Raw genomic sequence first — 15,125 nt, 5'->3', positions numbered from 1 at the left:
ACGACGCTAGCACCCTCCACACACTCAACCCTGGATGAGAACACGCCTGCTACCGGGCCACACTGAAGCGCACCCATGGACCTTTCTCCTGCCGTAACTGCAGCCTCACCGGCGTCCAGCCCGCTAAACCGTCAAGTAAAGATCCCAACCACCTCCAATCCATCCTCAACACCCGCTCCGCTCGCAAACACGCCATCGTCTGGGACCTCCTTGACTCCACTGCCCCAGACGTCGCCTTATTGACGGAGACCTGGCTGAACACCACTGCTCTCTGTGGCAACTGAGACATGTGGTCCCAGAGGCGGTGCCCAACGGTATGTGAAGTCTTTGCTGTCCTTGAGACTTCGTGAACAGGAGGCAAGCTCTAGCTCAAGCCCTTGGAGATACTCAGCAACAAGCAAAGAAAAGTTCCATTCAGTCCTTTCACTGCCCAAGGTAGAAGCAGCAACTGCAGGCCAACCCAGCAAAGCAACAAAACAGCAAAGGGACAGTACTCTTATCCTTGGCAGGTTCTTTGATCCTAGAAAATTCTAAGGTTCTGGAGTCTGGGCCCTAATATTTATACCACATTTTCCTTTGTTAACTTGTGGCAGAGTGTCTCTTGGCTCAGTCCAAACCAGTTCTGTCCTCTCTGGTCCAGTTTCCTGGAAGGACGTGGAGACAGCTTTGTGTAAGATAGACAAGGCCTATTCAGGTGCAAGGAAATCTCCCACTAATCTAAATGCAGCCCAGGTCTATTCAGCTGAGTCCTGACTCGTCCAGGAAAGGCAAGGTACACCTCAACCCACCCAGTGGCTGTCTGAAGAGAATGCACATCCCCAACCCCTGTCATTCCAAAGCCTGACAGTCAATCCACAAACCAGCAGAGGCGCAAAGGATAGCTCCGCAAGAAAATACCCACTTTCTAAAAGTTTTCAAACACACAATATAAAAATCATATTTATTAAAAGTTGCATTTTTATATTCGGAGTTCAGGCATATTAAACTCCATCTTTCGATCTTGTCTCCATGGGAAGTTATACTTATAAGGTGTTATAAATAAACTCCTATTCTATCCTATGGGATAGATAGCCTTTCAATAGTGAAACACAAAATGTATTGTATTTTACTATCAGAACATGTATCTCACACACACCAGGTTTTGTCCTCCTTTCACATACACTGCACCCTGCACCTAGGGGTACCTTTGGCCTACCTGAGGGGTATCTTACATGTAAGAAAAAGGAAGGTTAGGGCCTGGCAAGTGAGTGCACATGCCAGGTCGACATGGCAGTAAACACTGTGTGCAGACACTATAGTGGCAGGTCTGAGTATTCTTTGAACGGATGCTTGTGTGGGTGTCACAATCAGTGCAGCATTTGATTTAAAGGCCCTGGGCACACACAGTGCACTGTACTAGGGACTTACTAGTAAATCAAATAAGCAAATCATGGAAGTGTCAATATATAAACACAATTTACAGGGAGAGCATATGCCCTTTAGCACTGTTCAGCAATTGTAAAGTGCCCAGAGTAATAAAAACAACAAAACCAGGTAAAAAATAGGAGGCTGAAAAGAAAAAAAAAAGTCTGGGGTTGTACCCGTTGAAAAAGCCAAGTCTAACACACTGCTGCTGCATTTTGGTGAGATCAACGCATCCCCATTGACTGCGTGGCAAAATGCAGCACATCTCTCAATGCCTCTCAACTCCGGCATATATTTTTGGAACTGACCTGTCACCTTTACTGCGTGGAGAAGATAGATGCATCTCATTGCTTGCGACCAGGAAAAGGGACTTTGTTTACCGGGGCCTGCGAGGATCCTGTAGCCGGCCAGCCCTTTCATGTGGTCAGCCTGAACTTTGACTTTGACTCAGTCCAGAGTGAGCTAAGGCAACCTTTTAGCGCTACTTTCTTCTAAGCACTTTTCCGCATATATTCTTTGAAAATTCAATATCATATCTTCTATACATTGGATTTTTATAGTTTTGGTCTTGTTTTGTTTATAATATAATAACCTATACTTATAAGCATGTATGGAGTCTTTTTGTGGTGTATTTATTGCGCTGCTGTGTGTGTGTGTGTTGCACAAATACTTTACACATTACGGGGCATATTCTCACTTTATCGCAACCAAAGTGGCGATAATTTTATCCCTCATAACCTGGGTATACAGGTGATGTGTATGTCCCCAGATAAAAAACCCTCATGCACGTGTGAAGTTGTTCGAGTTAGCGGTATATCTTGGTTCTCCGCTATTCACTCACGTGACTGCATAATCATTGGGTTAGTTGTTATGCAACCTCCACCCGGAGGTATTTACCCTTGGTTAAAAACAGTAGTGATCAGTGATAAGTGGTAGGTGAATTTGTTTAAAAACTCGGACAGCCAGACTATTTTATTTATTGTTTCTGTATTCAAGTAAGTTGTCTGAAAACATATAGATGTGCTTATGGGGAATAATTAGGATTCTTACGCACTCAATTTTTGTGATTCCAAAAAGGTCGACATGTTGCAGTTGTGAAAAAAAAAGAAAAGGTTGACATGTTTCAGCCCTAAGTTGCCTTGTCAGGTCATTCGGGCTTTCTTCAGGACCAAGTGAAAAGTGATGGTGTCTCATACATAAGAATTTCTTACTATGATAAAAAGTGTAGCAAAGTGACGTAGTAGTCCTTCACTTCAGGGAGGTCAAAAGTACCTGTTAAAATAAATGGTGTAGAAAACCAGGGGAGAAAAGTGGGTTGGGGGACATTAAGAACACTTCAGTTACCACAAATTTATCAACTGGAAAATGGCAATACTTTATGGAGCACACACCCATCGGGCAATTGGCACACACTCATTTTCCGGCTTTCACCCACGATAGTTGTGTATTTGTAGTTGGCAAAATTTCCCTACTCATTATTTTCCATTTATCATGTTCTGTCATCATATTATGGCTGGTTATATGATCTCTTAATCATGACTTGTCATTCGTTCTTTTCACTCCACATGTGTCATCATTTAGACTGTCCAATATTTGCAAATTCAAATTTACTAGCCGTTTTTACTGGGCTCACAGCATTCACTCATCCACAATTTTTATTTTGAGCTCTTATCAACAAACTCATTCGTTCATAGACAGTGTCTGCCTGTAGTAAGCTTTTATATAGAGAAAGGCTTGCCTGTTCTTGATATCTGGGCGTAGCCATTTGAGTAAGTTTGCTACTTGTGTCTTGCGGCTCGTTATTTAGTCGCTATTGTATGTATGCCGCTGTTTCACATATATATATCCAAAGAACAATGGTTCCTGTGGCATACGAATTTATAGAATATACAATACTCAACAGCTTAAATAAGCAATATTCACTTGTAGCAGAGAAGGGTTTGGCAGAAAAAGAAGCACACATATGCAAAATTTATAAGAAAGACTTTTTGCCCCAAGATATTCATTACAAATTGTGCCCAAAGCGCGTTTCTTTTAATTGCATTCAATCTTAATACTGCGTGTGGAATGCGCAAAAGGCTCGATTTTAAACGTACCTCTCTTACGCTGTTGTTGCGCTTCAACGGGTGCCAGGGGGTCGAGGGAGCCTACTGTGAATAATGATAACACATTTCAAAAAGAGGATAAAAGATACTTTACGGTTTTGCAGTGGGTGGGAGAGTAGCTTCTCTGCTACCTGCGGCTCACTCCTCATGCACGACTTGTGCTGACGCTGCCCTTCTGGTCCCGGATCACTGGTCGCTTTCCGGGGCCATGCTTAAGACCAAAACTATCGGCCCATTGAAATCAATGAAAGACTATGCGTGAAGGCTTGTTTAATGATTCTTTTCTTCATGGCAATTAAATTTATTGTGGATAATAATGTAAATTACCCTTTCTCCTCTTTGCAGTTATAAAGGGGGCGTTTTTACATGCGATATTAACAGACAAACAATTGTCGGGCCAAAAAATGATTTGCTGCTGGCCTCAACTGTGGTCCACCTGGGCTCACACATCAAATCGAGTCCTGACCTGCTCGGATGTATCATCACGTCAGGATGCGCACGCCTCCACCGCCAGGACAACCTCTAAACAACAAGTGCCAGAGGCGGAAGAGTCTTACTGCCAGACTATCTTAGATAGAGTTGCTCACACCTGTCGTGGGTGCCATCATCAGCTTGATACCCTGCTCAGCTCTTTGGGTGCCAATAACTCAGTGCACTGCAACTCACAGACCCTTCTGATTGCATATTGGGTGATCTCTGGACTTGCTCTGGCTACCACCATGATGCTTCGCAGTTGTTTCTGTTATGCTGGTGTTTTCTGTTTCCGCTTTAATTGTGATCCCTGTTCAAGTTGTTGCCAGCACCTACGTCTCCATGCGGGCTGGCTTACACTCACCCCACACACATCCAGCACAGGCGTCACTATATATGTGACCCTGGCAATAAAGGTGCTGGGCGCACGTGCCCGAAGCCAGTTCCACAAACTATCTGAGTGTGTCTGTTTTGTCATAATGTATGCATTAGGGCCACGGGCCCTACAACGTTACATTGTGCTGTGTAGAGCGGATGCAAACATATCACCACAGGCAGCGGGTAAGACCTTGGACATGTAGCTTTGTTGTCCCCCACTCAGTACGTAAGAGGAGTGGACTGGTGCGGCGTACGCAAGTCCAGCGTGGGGGGCGTGAATGATTATCCCAGGGCTCTGGGCATGATTCAGTACTGGAAATGTGCTGATGAATGTGTCTGTTGCAGTGTGGGTCTCAATTGGGATGTGTTAGTGGTCCCTGATGGGACTTAGACACCCACGTATGTGATCCAGTTCAGCTTCCGTGAGGTCGGACCCCACCCGCACCTGTTCGGCCACATCCTTCCGTCAGTCTGACACCTGGCCTTGGAGTGCGATGTGTGCTTCGGTTGGGTGCTGGGAGCCAGCCGTGGTGGTGGGTGCTTCTAGCTGCGTGGTCTGTGTAGGGGGTGGGGTCTCCTCGATGCAGCTGGGCGGCCCTGCTTCTGGAGGTGGTTTGCCTGAGATGTCCATGAACTGTTGTAGGGCGTCGGTGTCGAAGGTGTGGAGGTCCTCTTCAGCATCACTGATGAGTTGTCTGATCTGCTATGCTGGAGGGGTTGTTTGTCCCTCTGCAATGTGAAGGGGAGATGCATTTTGACATCCTGTTGACATGTATGTTGTCGCATTGTCCACGTTTACATACAGACTGCATGACAATGTACATTGTGACTGTTTTGGAGGAGCGGACTATTTGGTGAGGTACATTGGACATTTGGACTACATCACGGATGTGAGGTTGTACACGTACATTTCCATCTCACAGTTTCCTGCTACGTCAGGTGTGATTGGGCAGTTTTAACTCACAAGCGGGCCCAGCTGTGTCCTCTGTACTGCAGTGTAAGTGTTGCACTTTGTCCCACATTGTCGTCAATGTGGATGTGCTGTTATTGCTATGTGTATGTGCTGCAATGTGGGGGATTCACCTCTGCAGCAGTGATTTTGCAGCCCCTTATCACTTTGAGGCAGTGTTTCCTTTTGGCTTTTGTGCTTTTATGGTGCTGTGATATTGGCGACATGGGTCATTTGTGCTCTTGGACGGTTTTTGTACTCTTGTGCATTGTTTGTCTGCAGATGTATTGTATACGTCAGGGGTTGTTTGTGCACGTGGATGTGTCAGAGTGTGACCTGCTCCTTTACAGATGTGGTCCACACTCAGCCATATCAGTGTTGTGGTGTGCACAATGTCAGAATGATTGTACTGCAGCCATGCTGATCATCATGTAGTGTCACTTGCATTGCCAGTGTGGCTCACAAATACGCTTCTTTGCTGTGTTTCGCACATGTGCATGTGTTGGATGTGAGATTGGTGATGTATGTGGTGGGACCCCTTTGGGCACATGGTGGACGGGGCGTACTTGGTGTTTGTGTGGGTGCTGCAGTGTGCCACGAGGATCAGGGACATGATCCAGGGCCATTGTGGGTGTGTAGTTGGCTACACGGGATTGTGCATGTGTGCCATTGTGCCATCTCCCCCTGTATCCCCAGTCCTTGGTTATTACTCACCCTGTTGATGTTGTGTCAGGTCATATAGAGCTGTGTCTGGACTACCAACTCATTGCACCGCCTCCACACTGATGACTGTGGCCACCATTTCCTCCAGCTACTCCTGTGTCGCAGGACGCCCACCTCCAGTAGCCGTGGCTGCCTTCCTGTTGGCACGGAGTTCCTGCTTGGTTTGGCTTTTTACATCATGCCCGCGCCTCTTGGCCTCCTCCATTGCCCTCCTCAACACTTCAACTGCATTCACGTTGTCCATGACGGACTGGCATGTTTCCGTTTGTGTTGCCAATGACACAGTGGAGGTGACAAACAGTTATTGTTAGTGTTCTATCTCCTCCGTGACGAATATCCGTTTTTCCTGCAGACTGAACCCTGTCTTCCTCTTCCTCTTCTCCTTGGCCTTTCCAGAACCTGGGTTACCTTGATGGTGGTCTGTGGGGTTCGCGTTGGCCTCTGCACTCGGTCCGGGTGTATCAATGGTGCTACGCAGTTTATTTTTTCTAATTTTTTGTTGATGCTTTTATAGTGCATTTTCCCGCATGACGCGTGGGAATTGCAGGCCTGTCGCTGGTTATCGCTGATTTTTGTACCGCGATTGGCCTCATCGCTACTATTTTTGCGTTTGTGTTTCACATTTTTCCAGCGTTGCGTTAACTTTTACGCGTCATTTGACGCGTTGTCGTGGGACTATCGCATGGTACCATCGTGTTGGGAATACAACGTTAACACAGCATTATTTTCCGGCGATAGACTGCAATGTAAAGAGTTGCGTTAAGCTAATTTTGCAGTAAATATCACACGTTCTTGAGAATATGCCCCTACCTCTTTAGATAAGCCTGAGTTTTCTGAGCCAAGCTACCAGTGAGTGAGCACAGGTTACCTTTTAGAGTGCATCTAGCTTACACTGATAGGATTGTGATTTCTGCTTGGACAGGCTGCGTACCTTTGCAAACTAGAAACCACATTTCTAACACATTCCATAACCTGCAGTTGTAAAGCATACATTCACCTCTCGTGTCCCTTGGCCATGTGGAGGAGGGTGAGCCACAGGACCTGGTCGATGGCAAAGCCCTGTGCCAAACCCATTGCAGGATGCTAACCTCAGCTGCTCACAGTGCTATGACACCGGGTCTTTGGCTGTTCATAGCGGGGATTGGCCCTAGGGTCAGACCTGTGACTAGGCCCTTCACCCACAGTCGGTCAACCCCTTGCGTGGGCCATCAAATTTGCTGTGAATGGCATTTAGTCATACATTATGGAGGATGGCTTTAGGCCGTGGCCTGTGGTAAAGCCCTGCACCACACCCACCACAGATGCCAAACCCCTGCCATGGATTGCCAACTCCTGCTGGACATGGACTTCGGTCAGATGCAAAGGAGGTTGTACATGTGGGTTGGGTTCAGGGTCTGGCACCAGTACAGGCCCTATGCCCTATCCTTTCTGTACACGGCCTTTGGTGATGCACAGCTGGGTTTGGCTGAAGTGTCTGTCACAGCACCCAAATCCCTCCTCAGACAGTCAACCCCACATTGTATGGCCGAAGGCCATGCATAAAGGGAATAGGGCACAGGGCCTGCCCTGCTGTCAGGCCCTGTGCCCAACCAACATTGAAGCCAACACACTGTCAAAGACTAGTCTTCTTGAGCTTTCTTGACTTAAAAGTAATGTCTGCCACAACAAACAACTCCTCTGATTCCAGGGTTATTACTGTAGATAGTATTTGGAAGCAGCCTGAACAATTCTTCGGCTCATTAGATGAAACAAATCTGAACCCAGCAAAAATCTCTAAGAGTACGGACAGATCTATCGCAAATTCTTGATGAGCAGGTTGTAGCAGAAAAATAAAAAGCCTTATGTGGCTAGCCAAAGGTAGAAGAATGTTGTGATGCACCTTTCTCCTCCTCCTCCTTTACATAGGCCAAACACCAAAATAACCTGGTGCAGGAAGTGATGCAGATAGGAAGTAGAATTCCTTCATACTAGGTATGGACTGCCATGGGAATAATTCTTGAAATATTTACATTTCTCAATAGACAACCCAGGCATGGAACTTTAGGAAACAATATTATACTGATTGAAACAGAACTACTCAAAAATGGCTGCAATCAAGCTTCATAATGTCAGTAATTTAAATGAAGATTTTACAATGGAAAGCTATTTGAAAATCAGCCAGACTTGACCAGCAAGCTACTAACTGTGCATCAAAAAGAAAACAAGCATGGCCTCAGGGAACGTTCTCCACTGTGATGGAAATGCCGTAAGAGAACACCAATGCACCACTGCACACCCTGACCAGCACAGCTCAAAGCATCATTCTACCCACTCAAGATTTCGTGGCTGGAGATGATCCACACTCTGATCTCACAGGCTGTGCTGGGGTAGAAGGTAAGCATATCCATGGTGGAATTTCACTACAGACCCGCAGGTGGCCATTGGCCAAATGAAGCTATAGTGTGCTGAATTCTTTTTTCGAATTTTATTTCAGGATTTGCAAACCCTCAAGCCCATGGAGTTCGTGTGACCCAGGGAGAGTCTGGGAGTCACAAATCCCATGATAGAAACCATTTTTAGTCAAAATGGAAAATGTCACTTTTGGATACCCCCTCATTTTGGACCTCACTTGATTGAGCTGTATGAAAATTGTCATGAATAACCCAAAATGGAGGTACTTTACTTAAACGTTTCTTGCAGATTTGACAAATTAGGCCTATATTATGAAAACAAACAATGCATTTCTAACAAAAGCTCTGACCTAACCAAATGTACAGTAACGTTATTGCTGCCCCTTTTATTTATACATGCATATTTTTTTTTTTTTTTTTTAATGAGATTTATTGAGCGCACAAATACCCATGCATGTCTCGCCGCTATGGAGTATGCTAGCAGGGAGATAGTGACTATTGTTTAAAGAGCCAAGTCTTTATTTGCTTTCTGAATGCAAGTAAGGACGCGGTTGTCTAACTATACTTTGTTAGTTGTTATATTAGCTGTATACTATGTTGTGTTAACAAATGGCCCAATCCCTTTACTACGGTAGAGCGCCCTCTGACTAATGCCTAATTATCCCATTTTGCAACTCATAATTCCAAAAGCATTGTGGCCAGCTGCCCAGCTTCAAAGGCTTCCAGTGCAATGGGCATGAGAAAGGCCCTTACTCCACAGCCAAGCACCATCACCCTGTCAATATTTGTTCACTTTGCGCTCCCAAGGTAGGCCTTCTTGGTATGGGATGGAGAACAGATGTGACCTGGATGCATGGTGAATTTCTTACATCCTTTCAAGGCAAGGGTGATTAGACCTTGGCGGACTTTGGGGAGAGCTTGAGAGAAGATGAGGGGGAAGCATGGGTCAGCTGTTTTTACTTTCTGAAATGCACAGCACTTTGAGGTAGCTTTTACAGGAAACCACTTTTCTAAAACAGGAAATAGGCCACCTTATTGTAAAACCTAGGTGGGGAAACTGTGAGAAATGTAATATGATTTGCTTTAAAGTTGTCGCTTGTCACAGCTACGTTTGCTTTTTAGAAAGCTGCTACAGAGGGTCTCATGGTGATAGCAAACTAGATAAGAAGAAAAGAGGAAATCTTTTGTGCTACTTTATGGAGGAATTATCGTCTGCCTCATAGAAGACTGTGGAGACATTTGTCTCCACCATCATCGTGTATTTTTGGGACAGTACAACTGCTTGAAGAGCTTTGCTGACCCAGAAGGACAAAGTTGTACAGGTTCTGTCCAGGGGCGTCTGCATACCTATTGGAATAACTCTTCGAATATGGGAGAGTGTAAAAGGTCCTGAATAACAGATGTCCTGTTGATAGAGGAAGTGGTGACTGCCTGGAAGAGACCCAGTAAACCACTTACAACTAAGCGCTTGGCAGTATACCTGACATCAGAGACGTGGATGCTTTCCAGTGGCTTGAATTCATGACCAAGCGTCCAAGAACACTTTCTTGAAAGTTTGGACTATTTTGGAGCTCTGGGGAAGGTTACAAAACCTTTGCTACTGAATTAATAGGCCACATCTGCCTAAAAAAGAAACAACCTCGATGCTACTTTTTGCAAGTTTGCCCTGCTTGGACCTTTTCACCAAAAAGTATGAGACTACTGAAGGACTGCGAAAAAAAGTGTGTGTGACCTTGTTCAGCCCTGTCAGGCTACAGCTTCCATTCTTTCCCCACTGATTATGTTTGTTCTCTGAAAACAATAATTAGTCCAAAGATAAAACATTTGACGGGGATGAACCACCAATGTTCCCTGGACTCACTTAATCAATGATCAGATAACAAGGGTCCTTGTCCTGCATAATGCATTATTGGTATGAACCAACAGCTTGCATTCAACCACATTCGATTGCCAGTCGGCCTTGGATTGTATCCATTTCCCAGTCAACTGCGTCCGAATTACTTACATTTCGTTTTTTTCCAATTGTTTCCTGAAGATTTTTTGGGTAACTCCTTAATATGACATACATCTTGTTTATGATGGGACCATTTTATCAAAACATTTTTATGCTTTAAATAAATTACTTTAGAGATTTTAGCTTATTTATTTCCTATCTGTAATCTCGTTTTGGTGTGATTGTATATGTATGTACCACATGCATCTTTTTCTGAGGAATGCTTTTCTACTTATGCCAAGCTTCTTAGGGTTCTTCAGGGATTCCTAACAGAAACCTGTGCACGTATCAGCTATTTTGTTGTTTTTGTTGTATAGATGCTCAGCCACAATTCCCATTAAGACTGTGAATTTGTCTCATAACTTCCTGCACCTCCAAATTAGTTGTGTTTGCCTTACATAAAGCACTTTTTGGTAATCATCTGTAAACAAAGTAAATATTAGGTTTCATAAATAAAATGAAGCACCCTGTTCCGTTTATTTGTTCCTAACATTTCTAAAGGAAGTTTTGTCACTTCAAAAAGGAAGTGAGATACTTTCATACACGAAAGAATAAGATTTTTCTAAACCAAAACAGCATTAAAGACACTTTGTTGTCCTCTAAATTCTTGAGAAGCTATCGTACGCATGTACCCTCATTTTGTGAGAGTAGGCCTCTATTTGCAGACTCGTTATACACCACGGCCAGATATTTTGTGGCTTCAGAAACAGCAAACTGTATTGCTCCTTTGAAAGATCCATGAAATCTTCAGTTCCTTAATAACAACAGAATTTTATAAAATCTCAGAAGAGGCAAAATTTATGTTGGTTTACATGCGTTCTTTTGCACATGGGATGCGGCCAAATGATTCAGGCTGAACAATTTCCTTTGAGTGGACCAAGAATGATCTAAAGTTGATTAGCTTATTTAAAGAACCAGATACTTAAGAAGTTTAATGGAATACCAAGAAAGAGGAGCTCTAAGTGGCTATAGAACGATGGCTCATTCATTTGCATGTTGTTGTCTTTACCAGTCTGCCCAGTTGGGAGGGAAAGTTGACCATACATGCATACTGATCTTATTTGTATCTTATGGATATCTAACACACTATAATGGGTCGATACCCAGAGCAATGCTTAGCGGTACTAAGAGTCGTTGCATTAGAAGTTTATATTACTTTGTTTTTGTGTGGCATACTTCTGCTGTTGCTTACGACATCGCATCAGCTGTACTGCATCCTGTTTGCTCAATAATGAGGTCATCTAGTTAATTAATTTTGATAGTGTGAAGAGGACCGTGGGGATAGATGGAGAAAGATAGTTTTTACTCACATGCCATTGACCTATTTAATATGACAATCCTTGCGTCCTTTATTTAGTTTCTGAGAATCCCATACTGACTTTTCATAAATGCTGTGATCAACTTATGTAAAGCACAAGAGATATGAAATGGGTTTTATTCGAGAGTATGCTGATTTTCTACCAGAGGGGTCACCAGTTATGTCAACCAATCAGACAGAATAAACCTTTAGTTAACTGTGAGTAACTGGGAAAGCTCGTGCCAGGAAACAGTTGATGAAAACAGAGCCCCTTAGACTCCAATGTTTTGGAGATGTCCTCTTTAACCCGTTCACTGCGGCGGCTATTCCGCCGCAGTGCTAAGGGGGCGGGGCGGAAGAGCGGCGGACGCATGCTGGTGACGGAACCGCTCCGTCACCAGCGTCGGTTGGGCTGTGCTTATGACGGAGCGGTTCCGTCATGGCCCCGCCCGCTCAATAGAACGCTCATCGCAGGCGCGGAATTTGCGCCACGCATGAGCGGCGGGCGGGCTATGACGGAACCGCTCCGTCATCAGCACAGCACCACCGCAGCTGATGACGGAGCGGTTCCGTCATCAGCATACAAGGGGTTTCATTTTCATCCCACATTGTTATGTTGTCTAACCCTTTTCTTTTTTAGTATTGTATGGGTGATCATGTGTTACTAAAATGGAATAGACCAAGCAAGGCCCATAAAAGATGAAACATAACTAATCTATTGTGACCATCTCATCTGTCATTTCTGGATGCTGGACAGCTATATTACCTTACTCTAACAATGTTCTAGTAAGTGAATGCCCACATCAGGACCCTTTGTTAGTGCAGTTATCTCTTTATAATGTTGCTGTCACAGGAAGTGGAAAGAGATGCAAAGGGGAGAAGATGCTATGCTAGGTAAGGTTCAATAATTTTTGCAACTCGAGGTAAAGTGATATTTTGATACCTCGGCCCTTTATGGGGGACGTGCAGCTTTGCTATTGGACCTCATCTGCTTGTGATGCTCTGAGAGGCTGATTAGCCCAGCGCAGTCCTAAATCCACCCATCTATCAATGTAAACAAATTCATTTACAAAGTCCTCTGTACCCTGAAAGTTTGGCATAGATCTGATACTTCTTGACGCACATTGGACAGCCTTTCGCTAATGCATGCCAGAGTCAACCATCTGTTTTACTATAACAAATACACCGAGATTTAATCTTAAAACTTCATTTTTTAATTGACATATATTAAAAGATTGAGTATTTAGAAGCGCCGAAGCACTTTAAACTAAATTTCATGTACGAGGCACACTGTGCGTGTATTTTCCCAAAAAGCGATGAAAACTAATTTAAGAATAAATGCCTAAATTCGTGAAAATGTGACAGTATTTGCAGCTTTTTTGTTTCCAAAATAACACTACTGGACGCTGATCTCATCTTAAAACACAACGCCGGGAAACGACTACATAAGCTTCTAGCAATGCGCAGGCAGAATCAACAACACACAAATTATAAAAGCAGTAATTAAATCCCCACTAGGCCCTGCGTGTTCTTGTAATGATTGACTAGTCACACAAGAGGAGTTAACAGCAAAAAACTCAAGGTTAACTTGGCTGCTCTCGGGTTATAATTATAAACGTGTAGGGCAAGCTTTTGTTTCTGCAGATGGAATTTCAAACAATTTCTGAACACGGTTCATATCTAAAAGGAGGGGCAGGAGATCAACTAAATATTCCAACAAGTTAATTTTTGGGTCGTCAACAAAAAATATTGTTAACAGGCGCACTCTTTCTTCCTCTGGACAATTGGTATCAGCTGCAGATGGATAAAGGACCTGCCAGAGAACAGACCCCATCAGCAGGAGCATCAAAGAAAAACCCCAAGAGACGTTGAGTGGACTTGAGTTTGGTGTTTTCTTTACAGCACTGGCTGCAAAGCGGCAGCCGCCATTACTGCTGTCACTGGCCCATTCAAGAGCTTAAAAAAACACGCGATGGAAGGTTTCACTGTGTAAACTGTCGTTTCCGCTGAAAAGACCTTTGTAGAATCGATAGGTCTCCTTTGTACATGAACTGACCATATTTATGAAAAAAACATGCAGGGGGCCTACAGTTGCTTTAGGAGCCGCTAAATGTGTGGGTTGCCAAATACCAAGGTAGCCTCTTGATTCTACCTCATGAATATTTCTCCCCCCATCTTACACTTAGGGGCAGATTTATGTTAACTGGCGCATCCCCAGGGATGCGCCAGTTAACGTGCGCCACAGTTCGCCACAGCTCCGCCACCCATGGTGCGCCGCATTTATAATACGGCGCACCATGGTGCAAAAACGGCACAGATGCGTGACGCATCTGTGCCGGAAATGTGGCGCATTGCTGGAGTTGCGTCGCAAGTGTGACGCAGCTCCAGCAAGGCTCGGGGGTACACCATCTGCACAATGCTGCGTCAAGACCTACGCCTGCTTCAAGCAGGCGCAGGGTTTTGATGCAGCATTGCCCTGAAAGTGACTGAGTGAAATCTCATAGATTTCACTCAGCCACTTTCAGGAGGCGTTCCTGCGCAGGAACGCCCCCCCTGCGCAGGAACGCCTCCTTATGGCGCAGTGCTTTACAACGTGACGCATCTCCTAGATGCGTCACGTTGTAAATAGGGTGCATTGTTTGCGCCGCAGTTGCGTCAAATAAAGTGACGCAATTGCGGCGCAAAGAGGCGCAACGGCCTCATAAATCTGCCCCACACTGTTTATCTCATATTGCAGATTTCTCCTAATCCCTGCTTTCTTCTTTTCTAACTGTTCAACTATCTTTCAGTTATGCCGCCCTTATTGCTTTTTTGCCTTTCTCTCTCTCTCGCTTTAGGTCAAAACCTGATCAAGAAAAATCAGTCCCGGTCTCTAAAAATCAGAAGCCACCACTGGCAATCGTGGGCACAAATTATGCACTAAGTGTGCGCTCTTTTCCTTGTTTATTGGCGCATGTACTTATTACAGTTTTAATATCTTTCACTTGTTGGTGTATGACAAGCTTGAAGGACAAATCTATATATGCATATAAATATATACAGGTGATCAAGGTCACGGCGGTGACCGAAACACGTCATGGCAAGCTGGAGCGGTTGTGAAAAAACGGAAGTTATTGCACTGACGTGCACTCTGTAGCCTTTCTTTCCTGTTGGAATATGTAACATTTGGGAACATGGTTACTGGATATATATATCCACATCCAAAGTTGGCTTGATCCCGAGCCTCTTCCACAGCAGGCTCACGGCAGGGGTAGCCGGTAGCCACCCCTTAAATCCAAGACAAACACTAATGCGTGCTTCCTCTTATCAAAGGCGACAAAAACATTGGAGCCGCGGCCTCTATTCCAAGTGTGATTTATTAGTCAACACTACGATATATATATCTCAAACACCTCCTCCAAAAGAAAGAGCAGAG

The 15,125-nt window shown here is 44.5% G+C and overlaps 1 protein-coding gene across 1 annotated transcript in view; it reads right to left on the bottom strand.

Annotated features, from left to right (window-relative positions):
* Positions 1 to 15,125, bottom strand: part of BMP6 (bone morphogenetic protein 6) — a 508,375-nt gene that overhangs the window by 89,953 nt on the left and 403,297 nt on the right. The gene's annotated exons all lie outside the window — the stretch shown is intronic.

This window comes from Lissotriton vulgaris, chromosome 4_1 (genome assembly GCF_964263255.1).
Source record: "Lissotriton vulgaris chromosome 4_1, aLisVul1.2, whole genome shotgun sequence".
In the NCBI taxonomy this organism is placed as follows: Eukaryota; Metazoa; Chordata; class Amphibia; order Caudata; family Salamandridae; genus Lissotriton; species Lissotriton vulgaris.
Note: the sequence above shows the minus strand (reverse complement) of the source record. Positions and strands in the feature narration are given on the sequence as shown.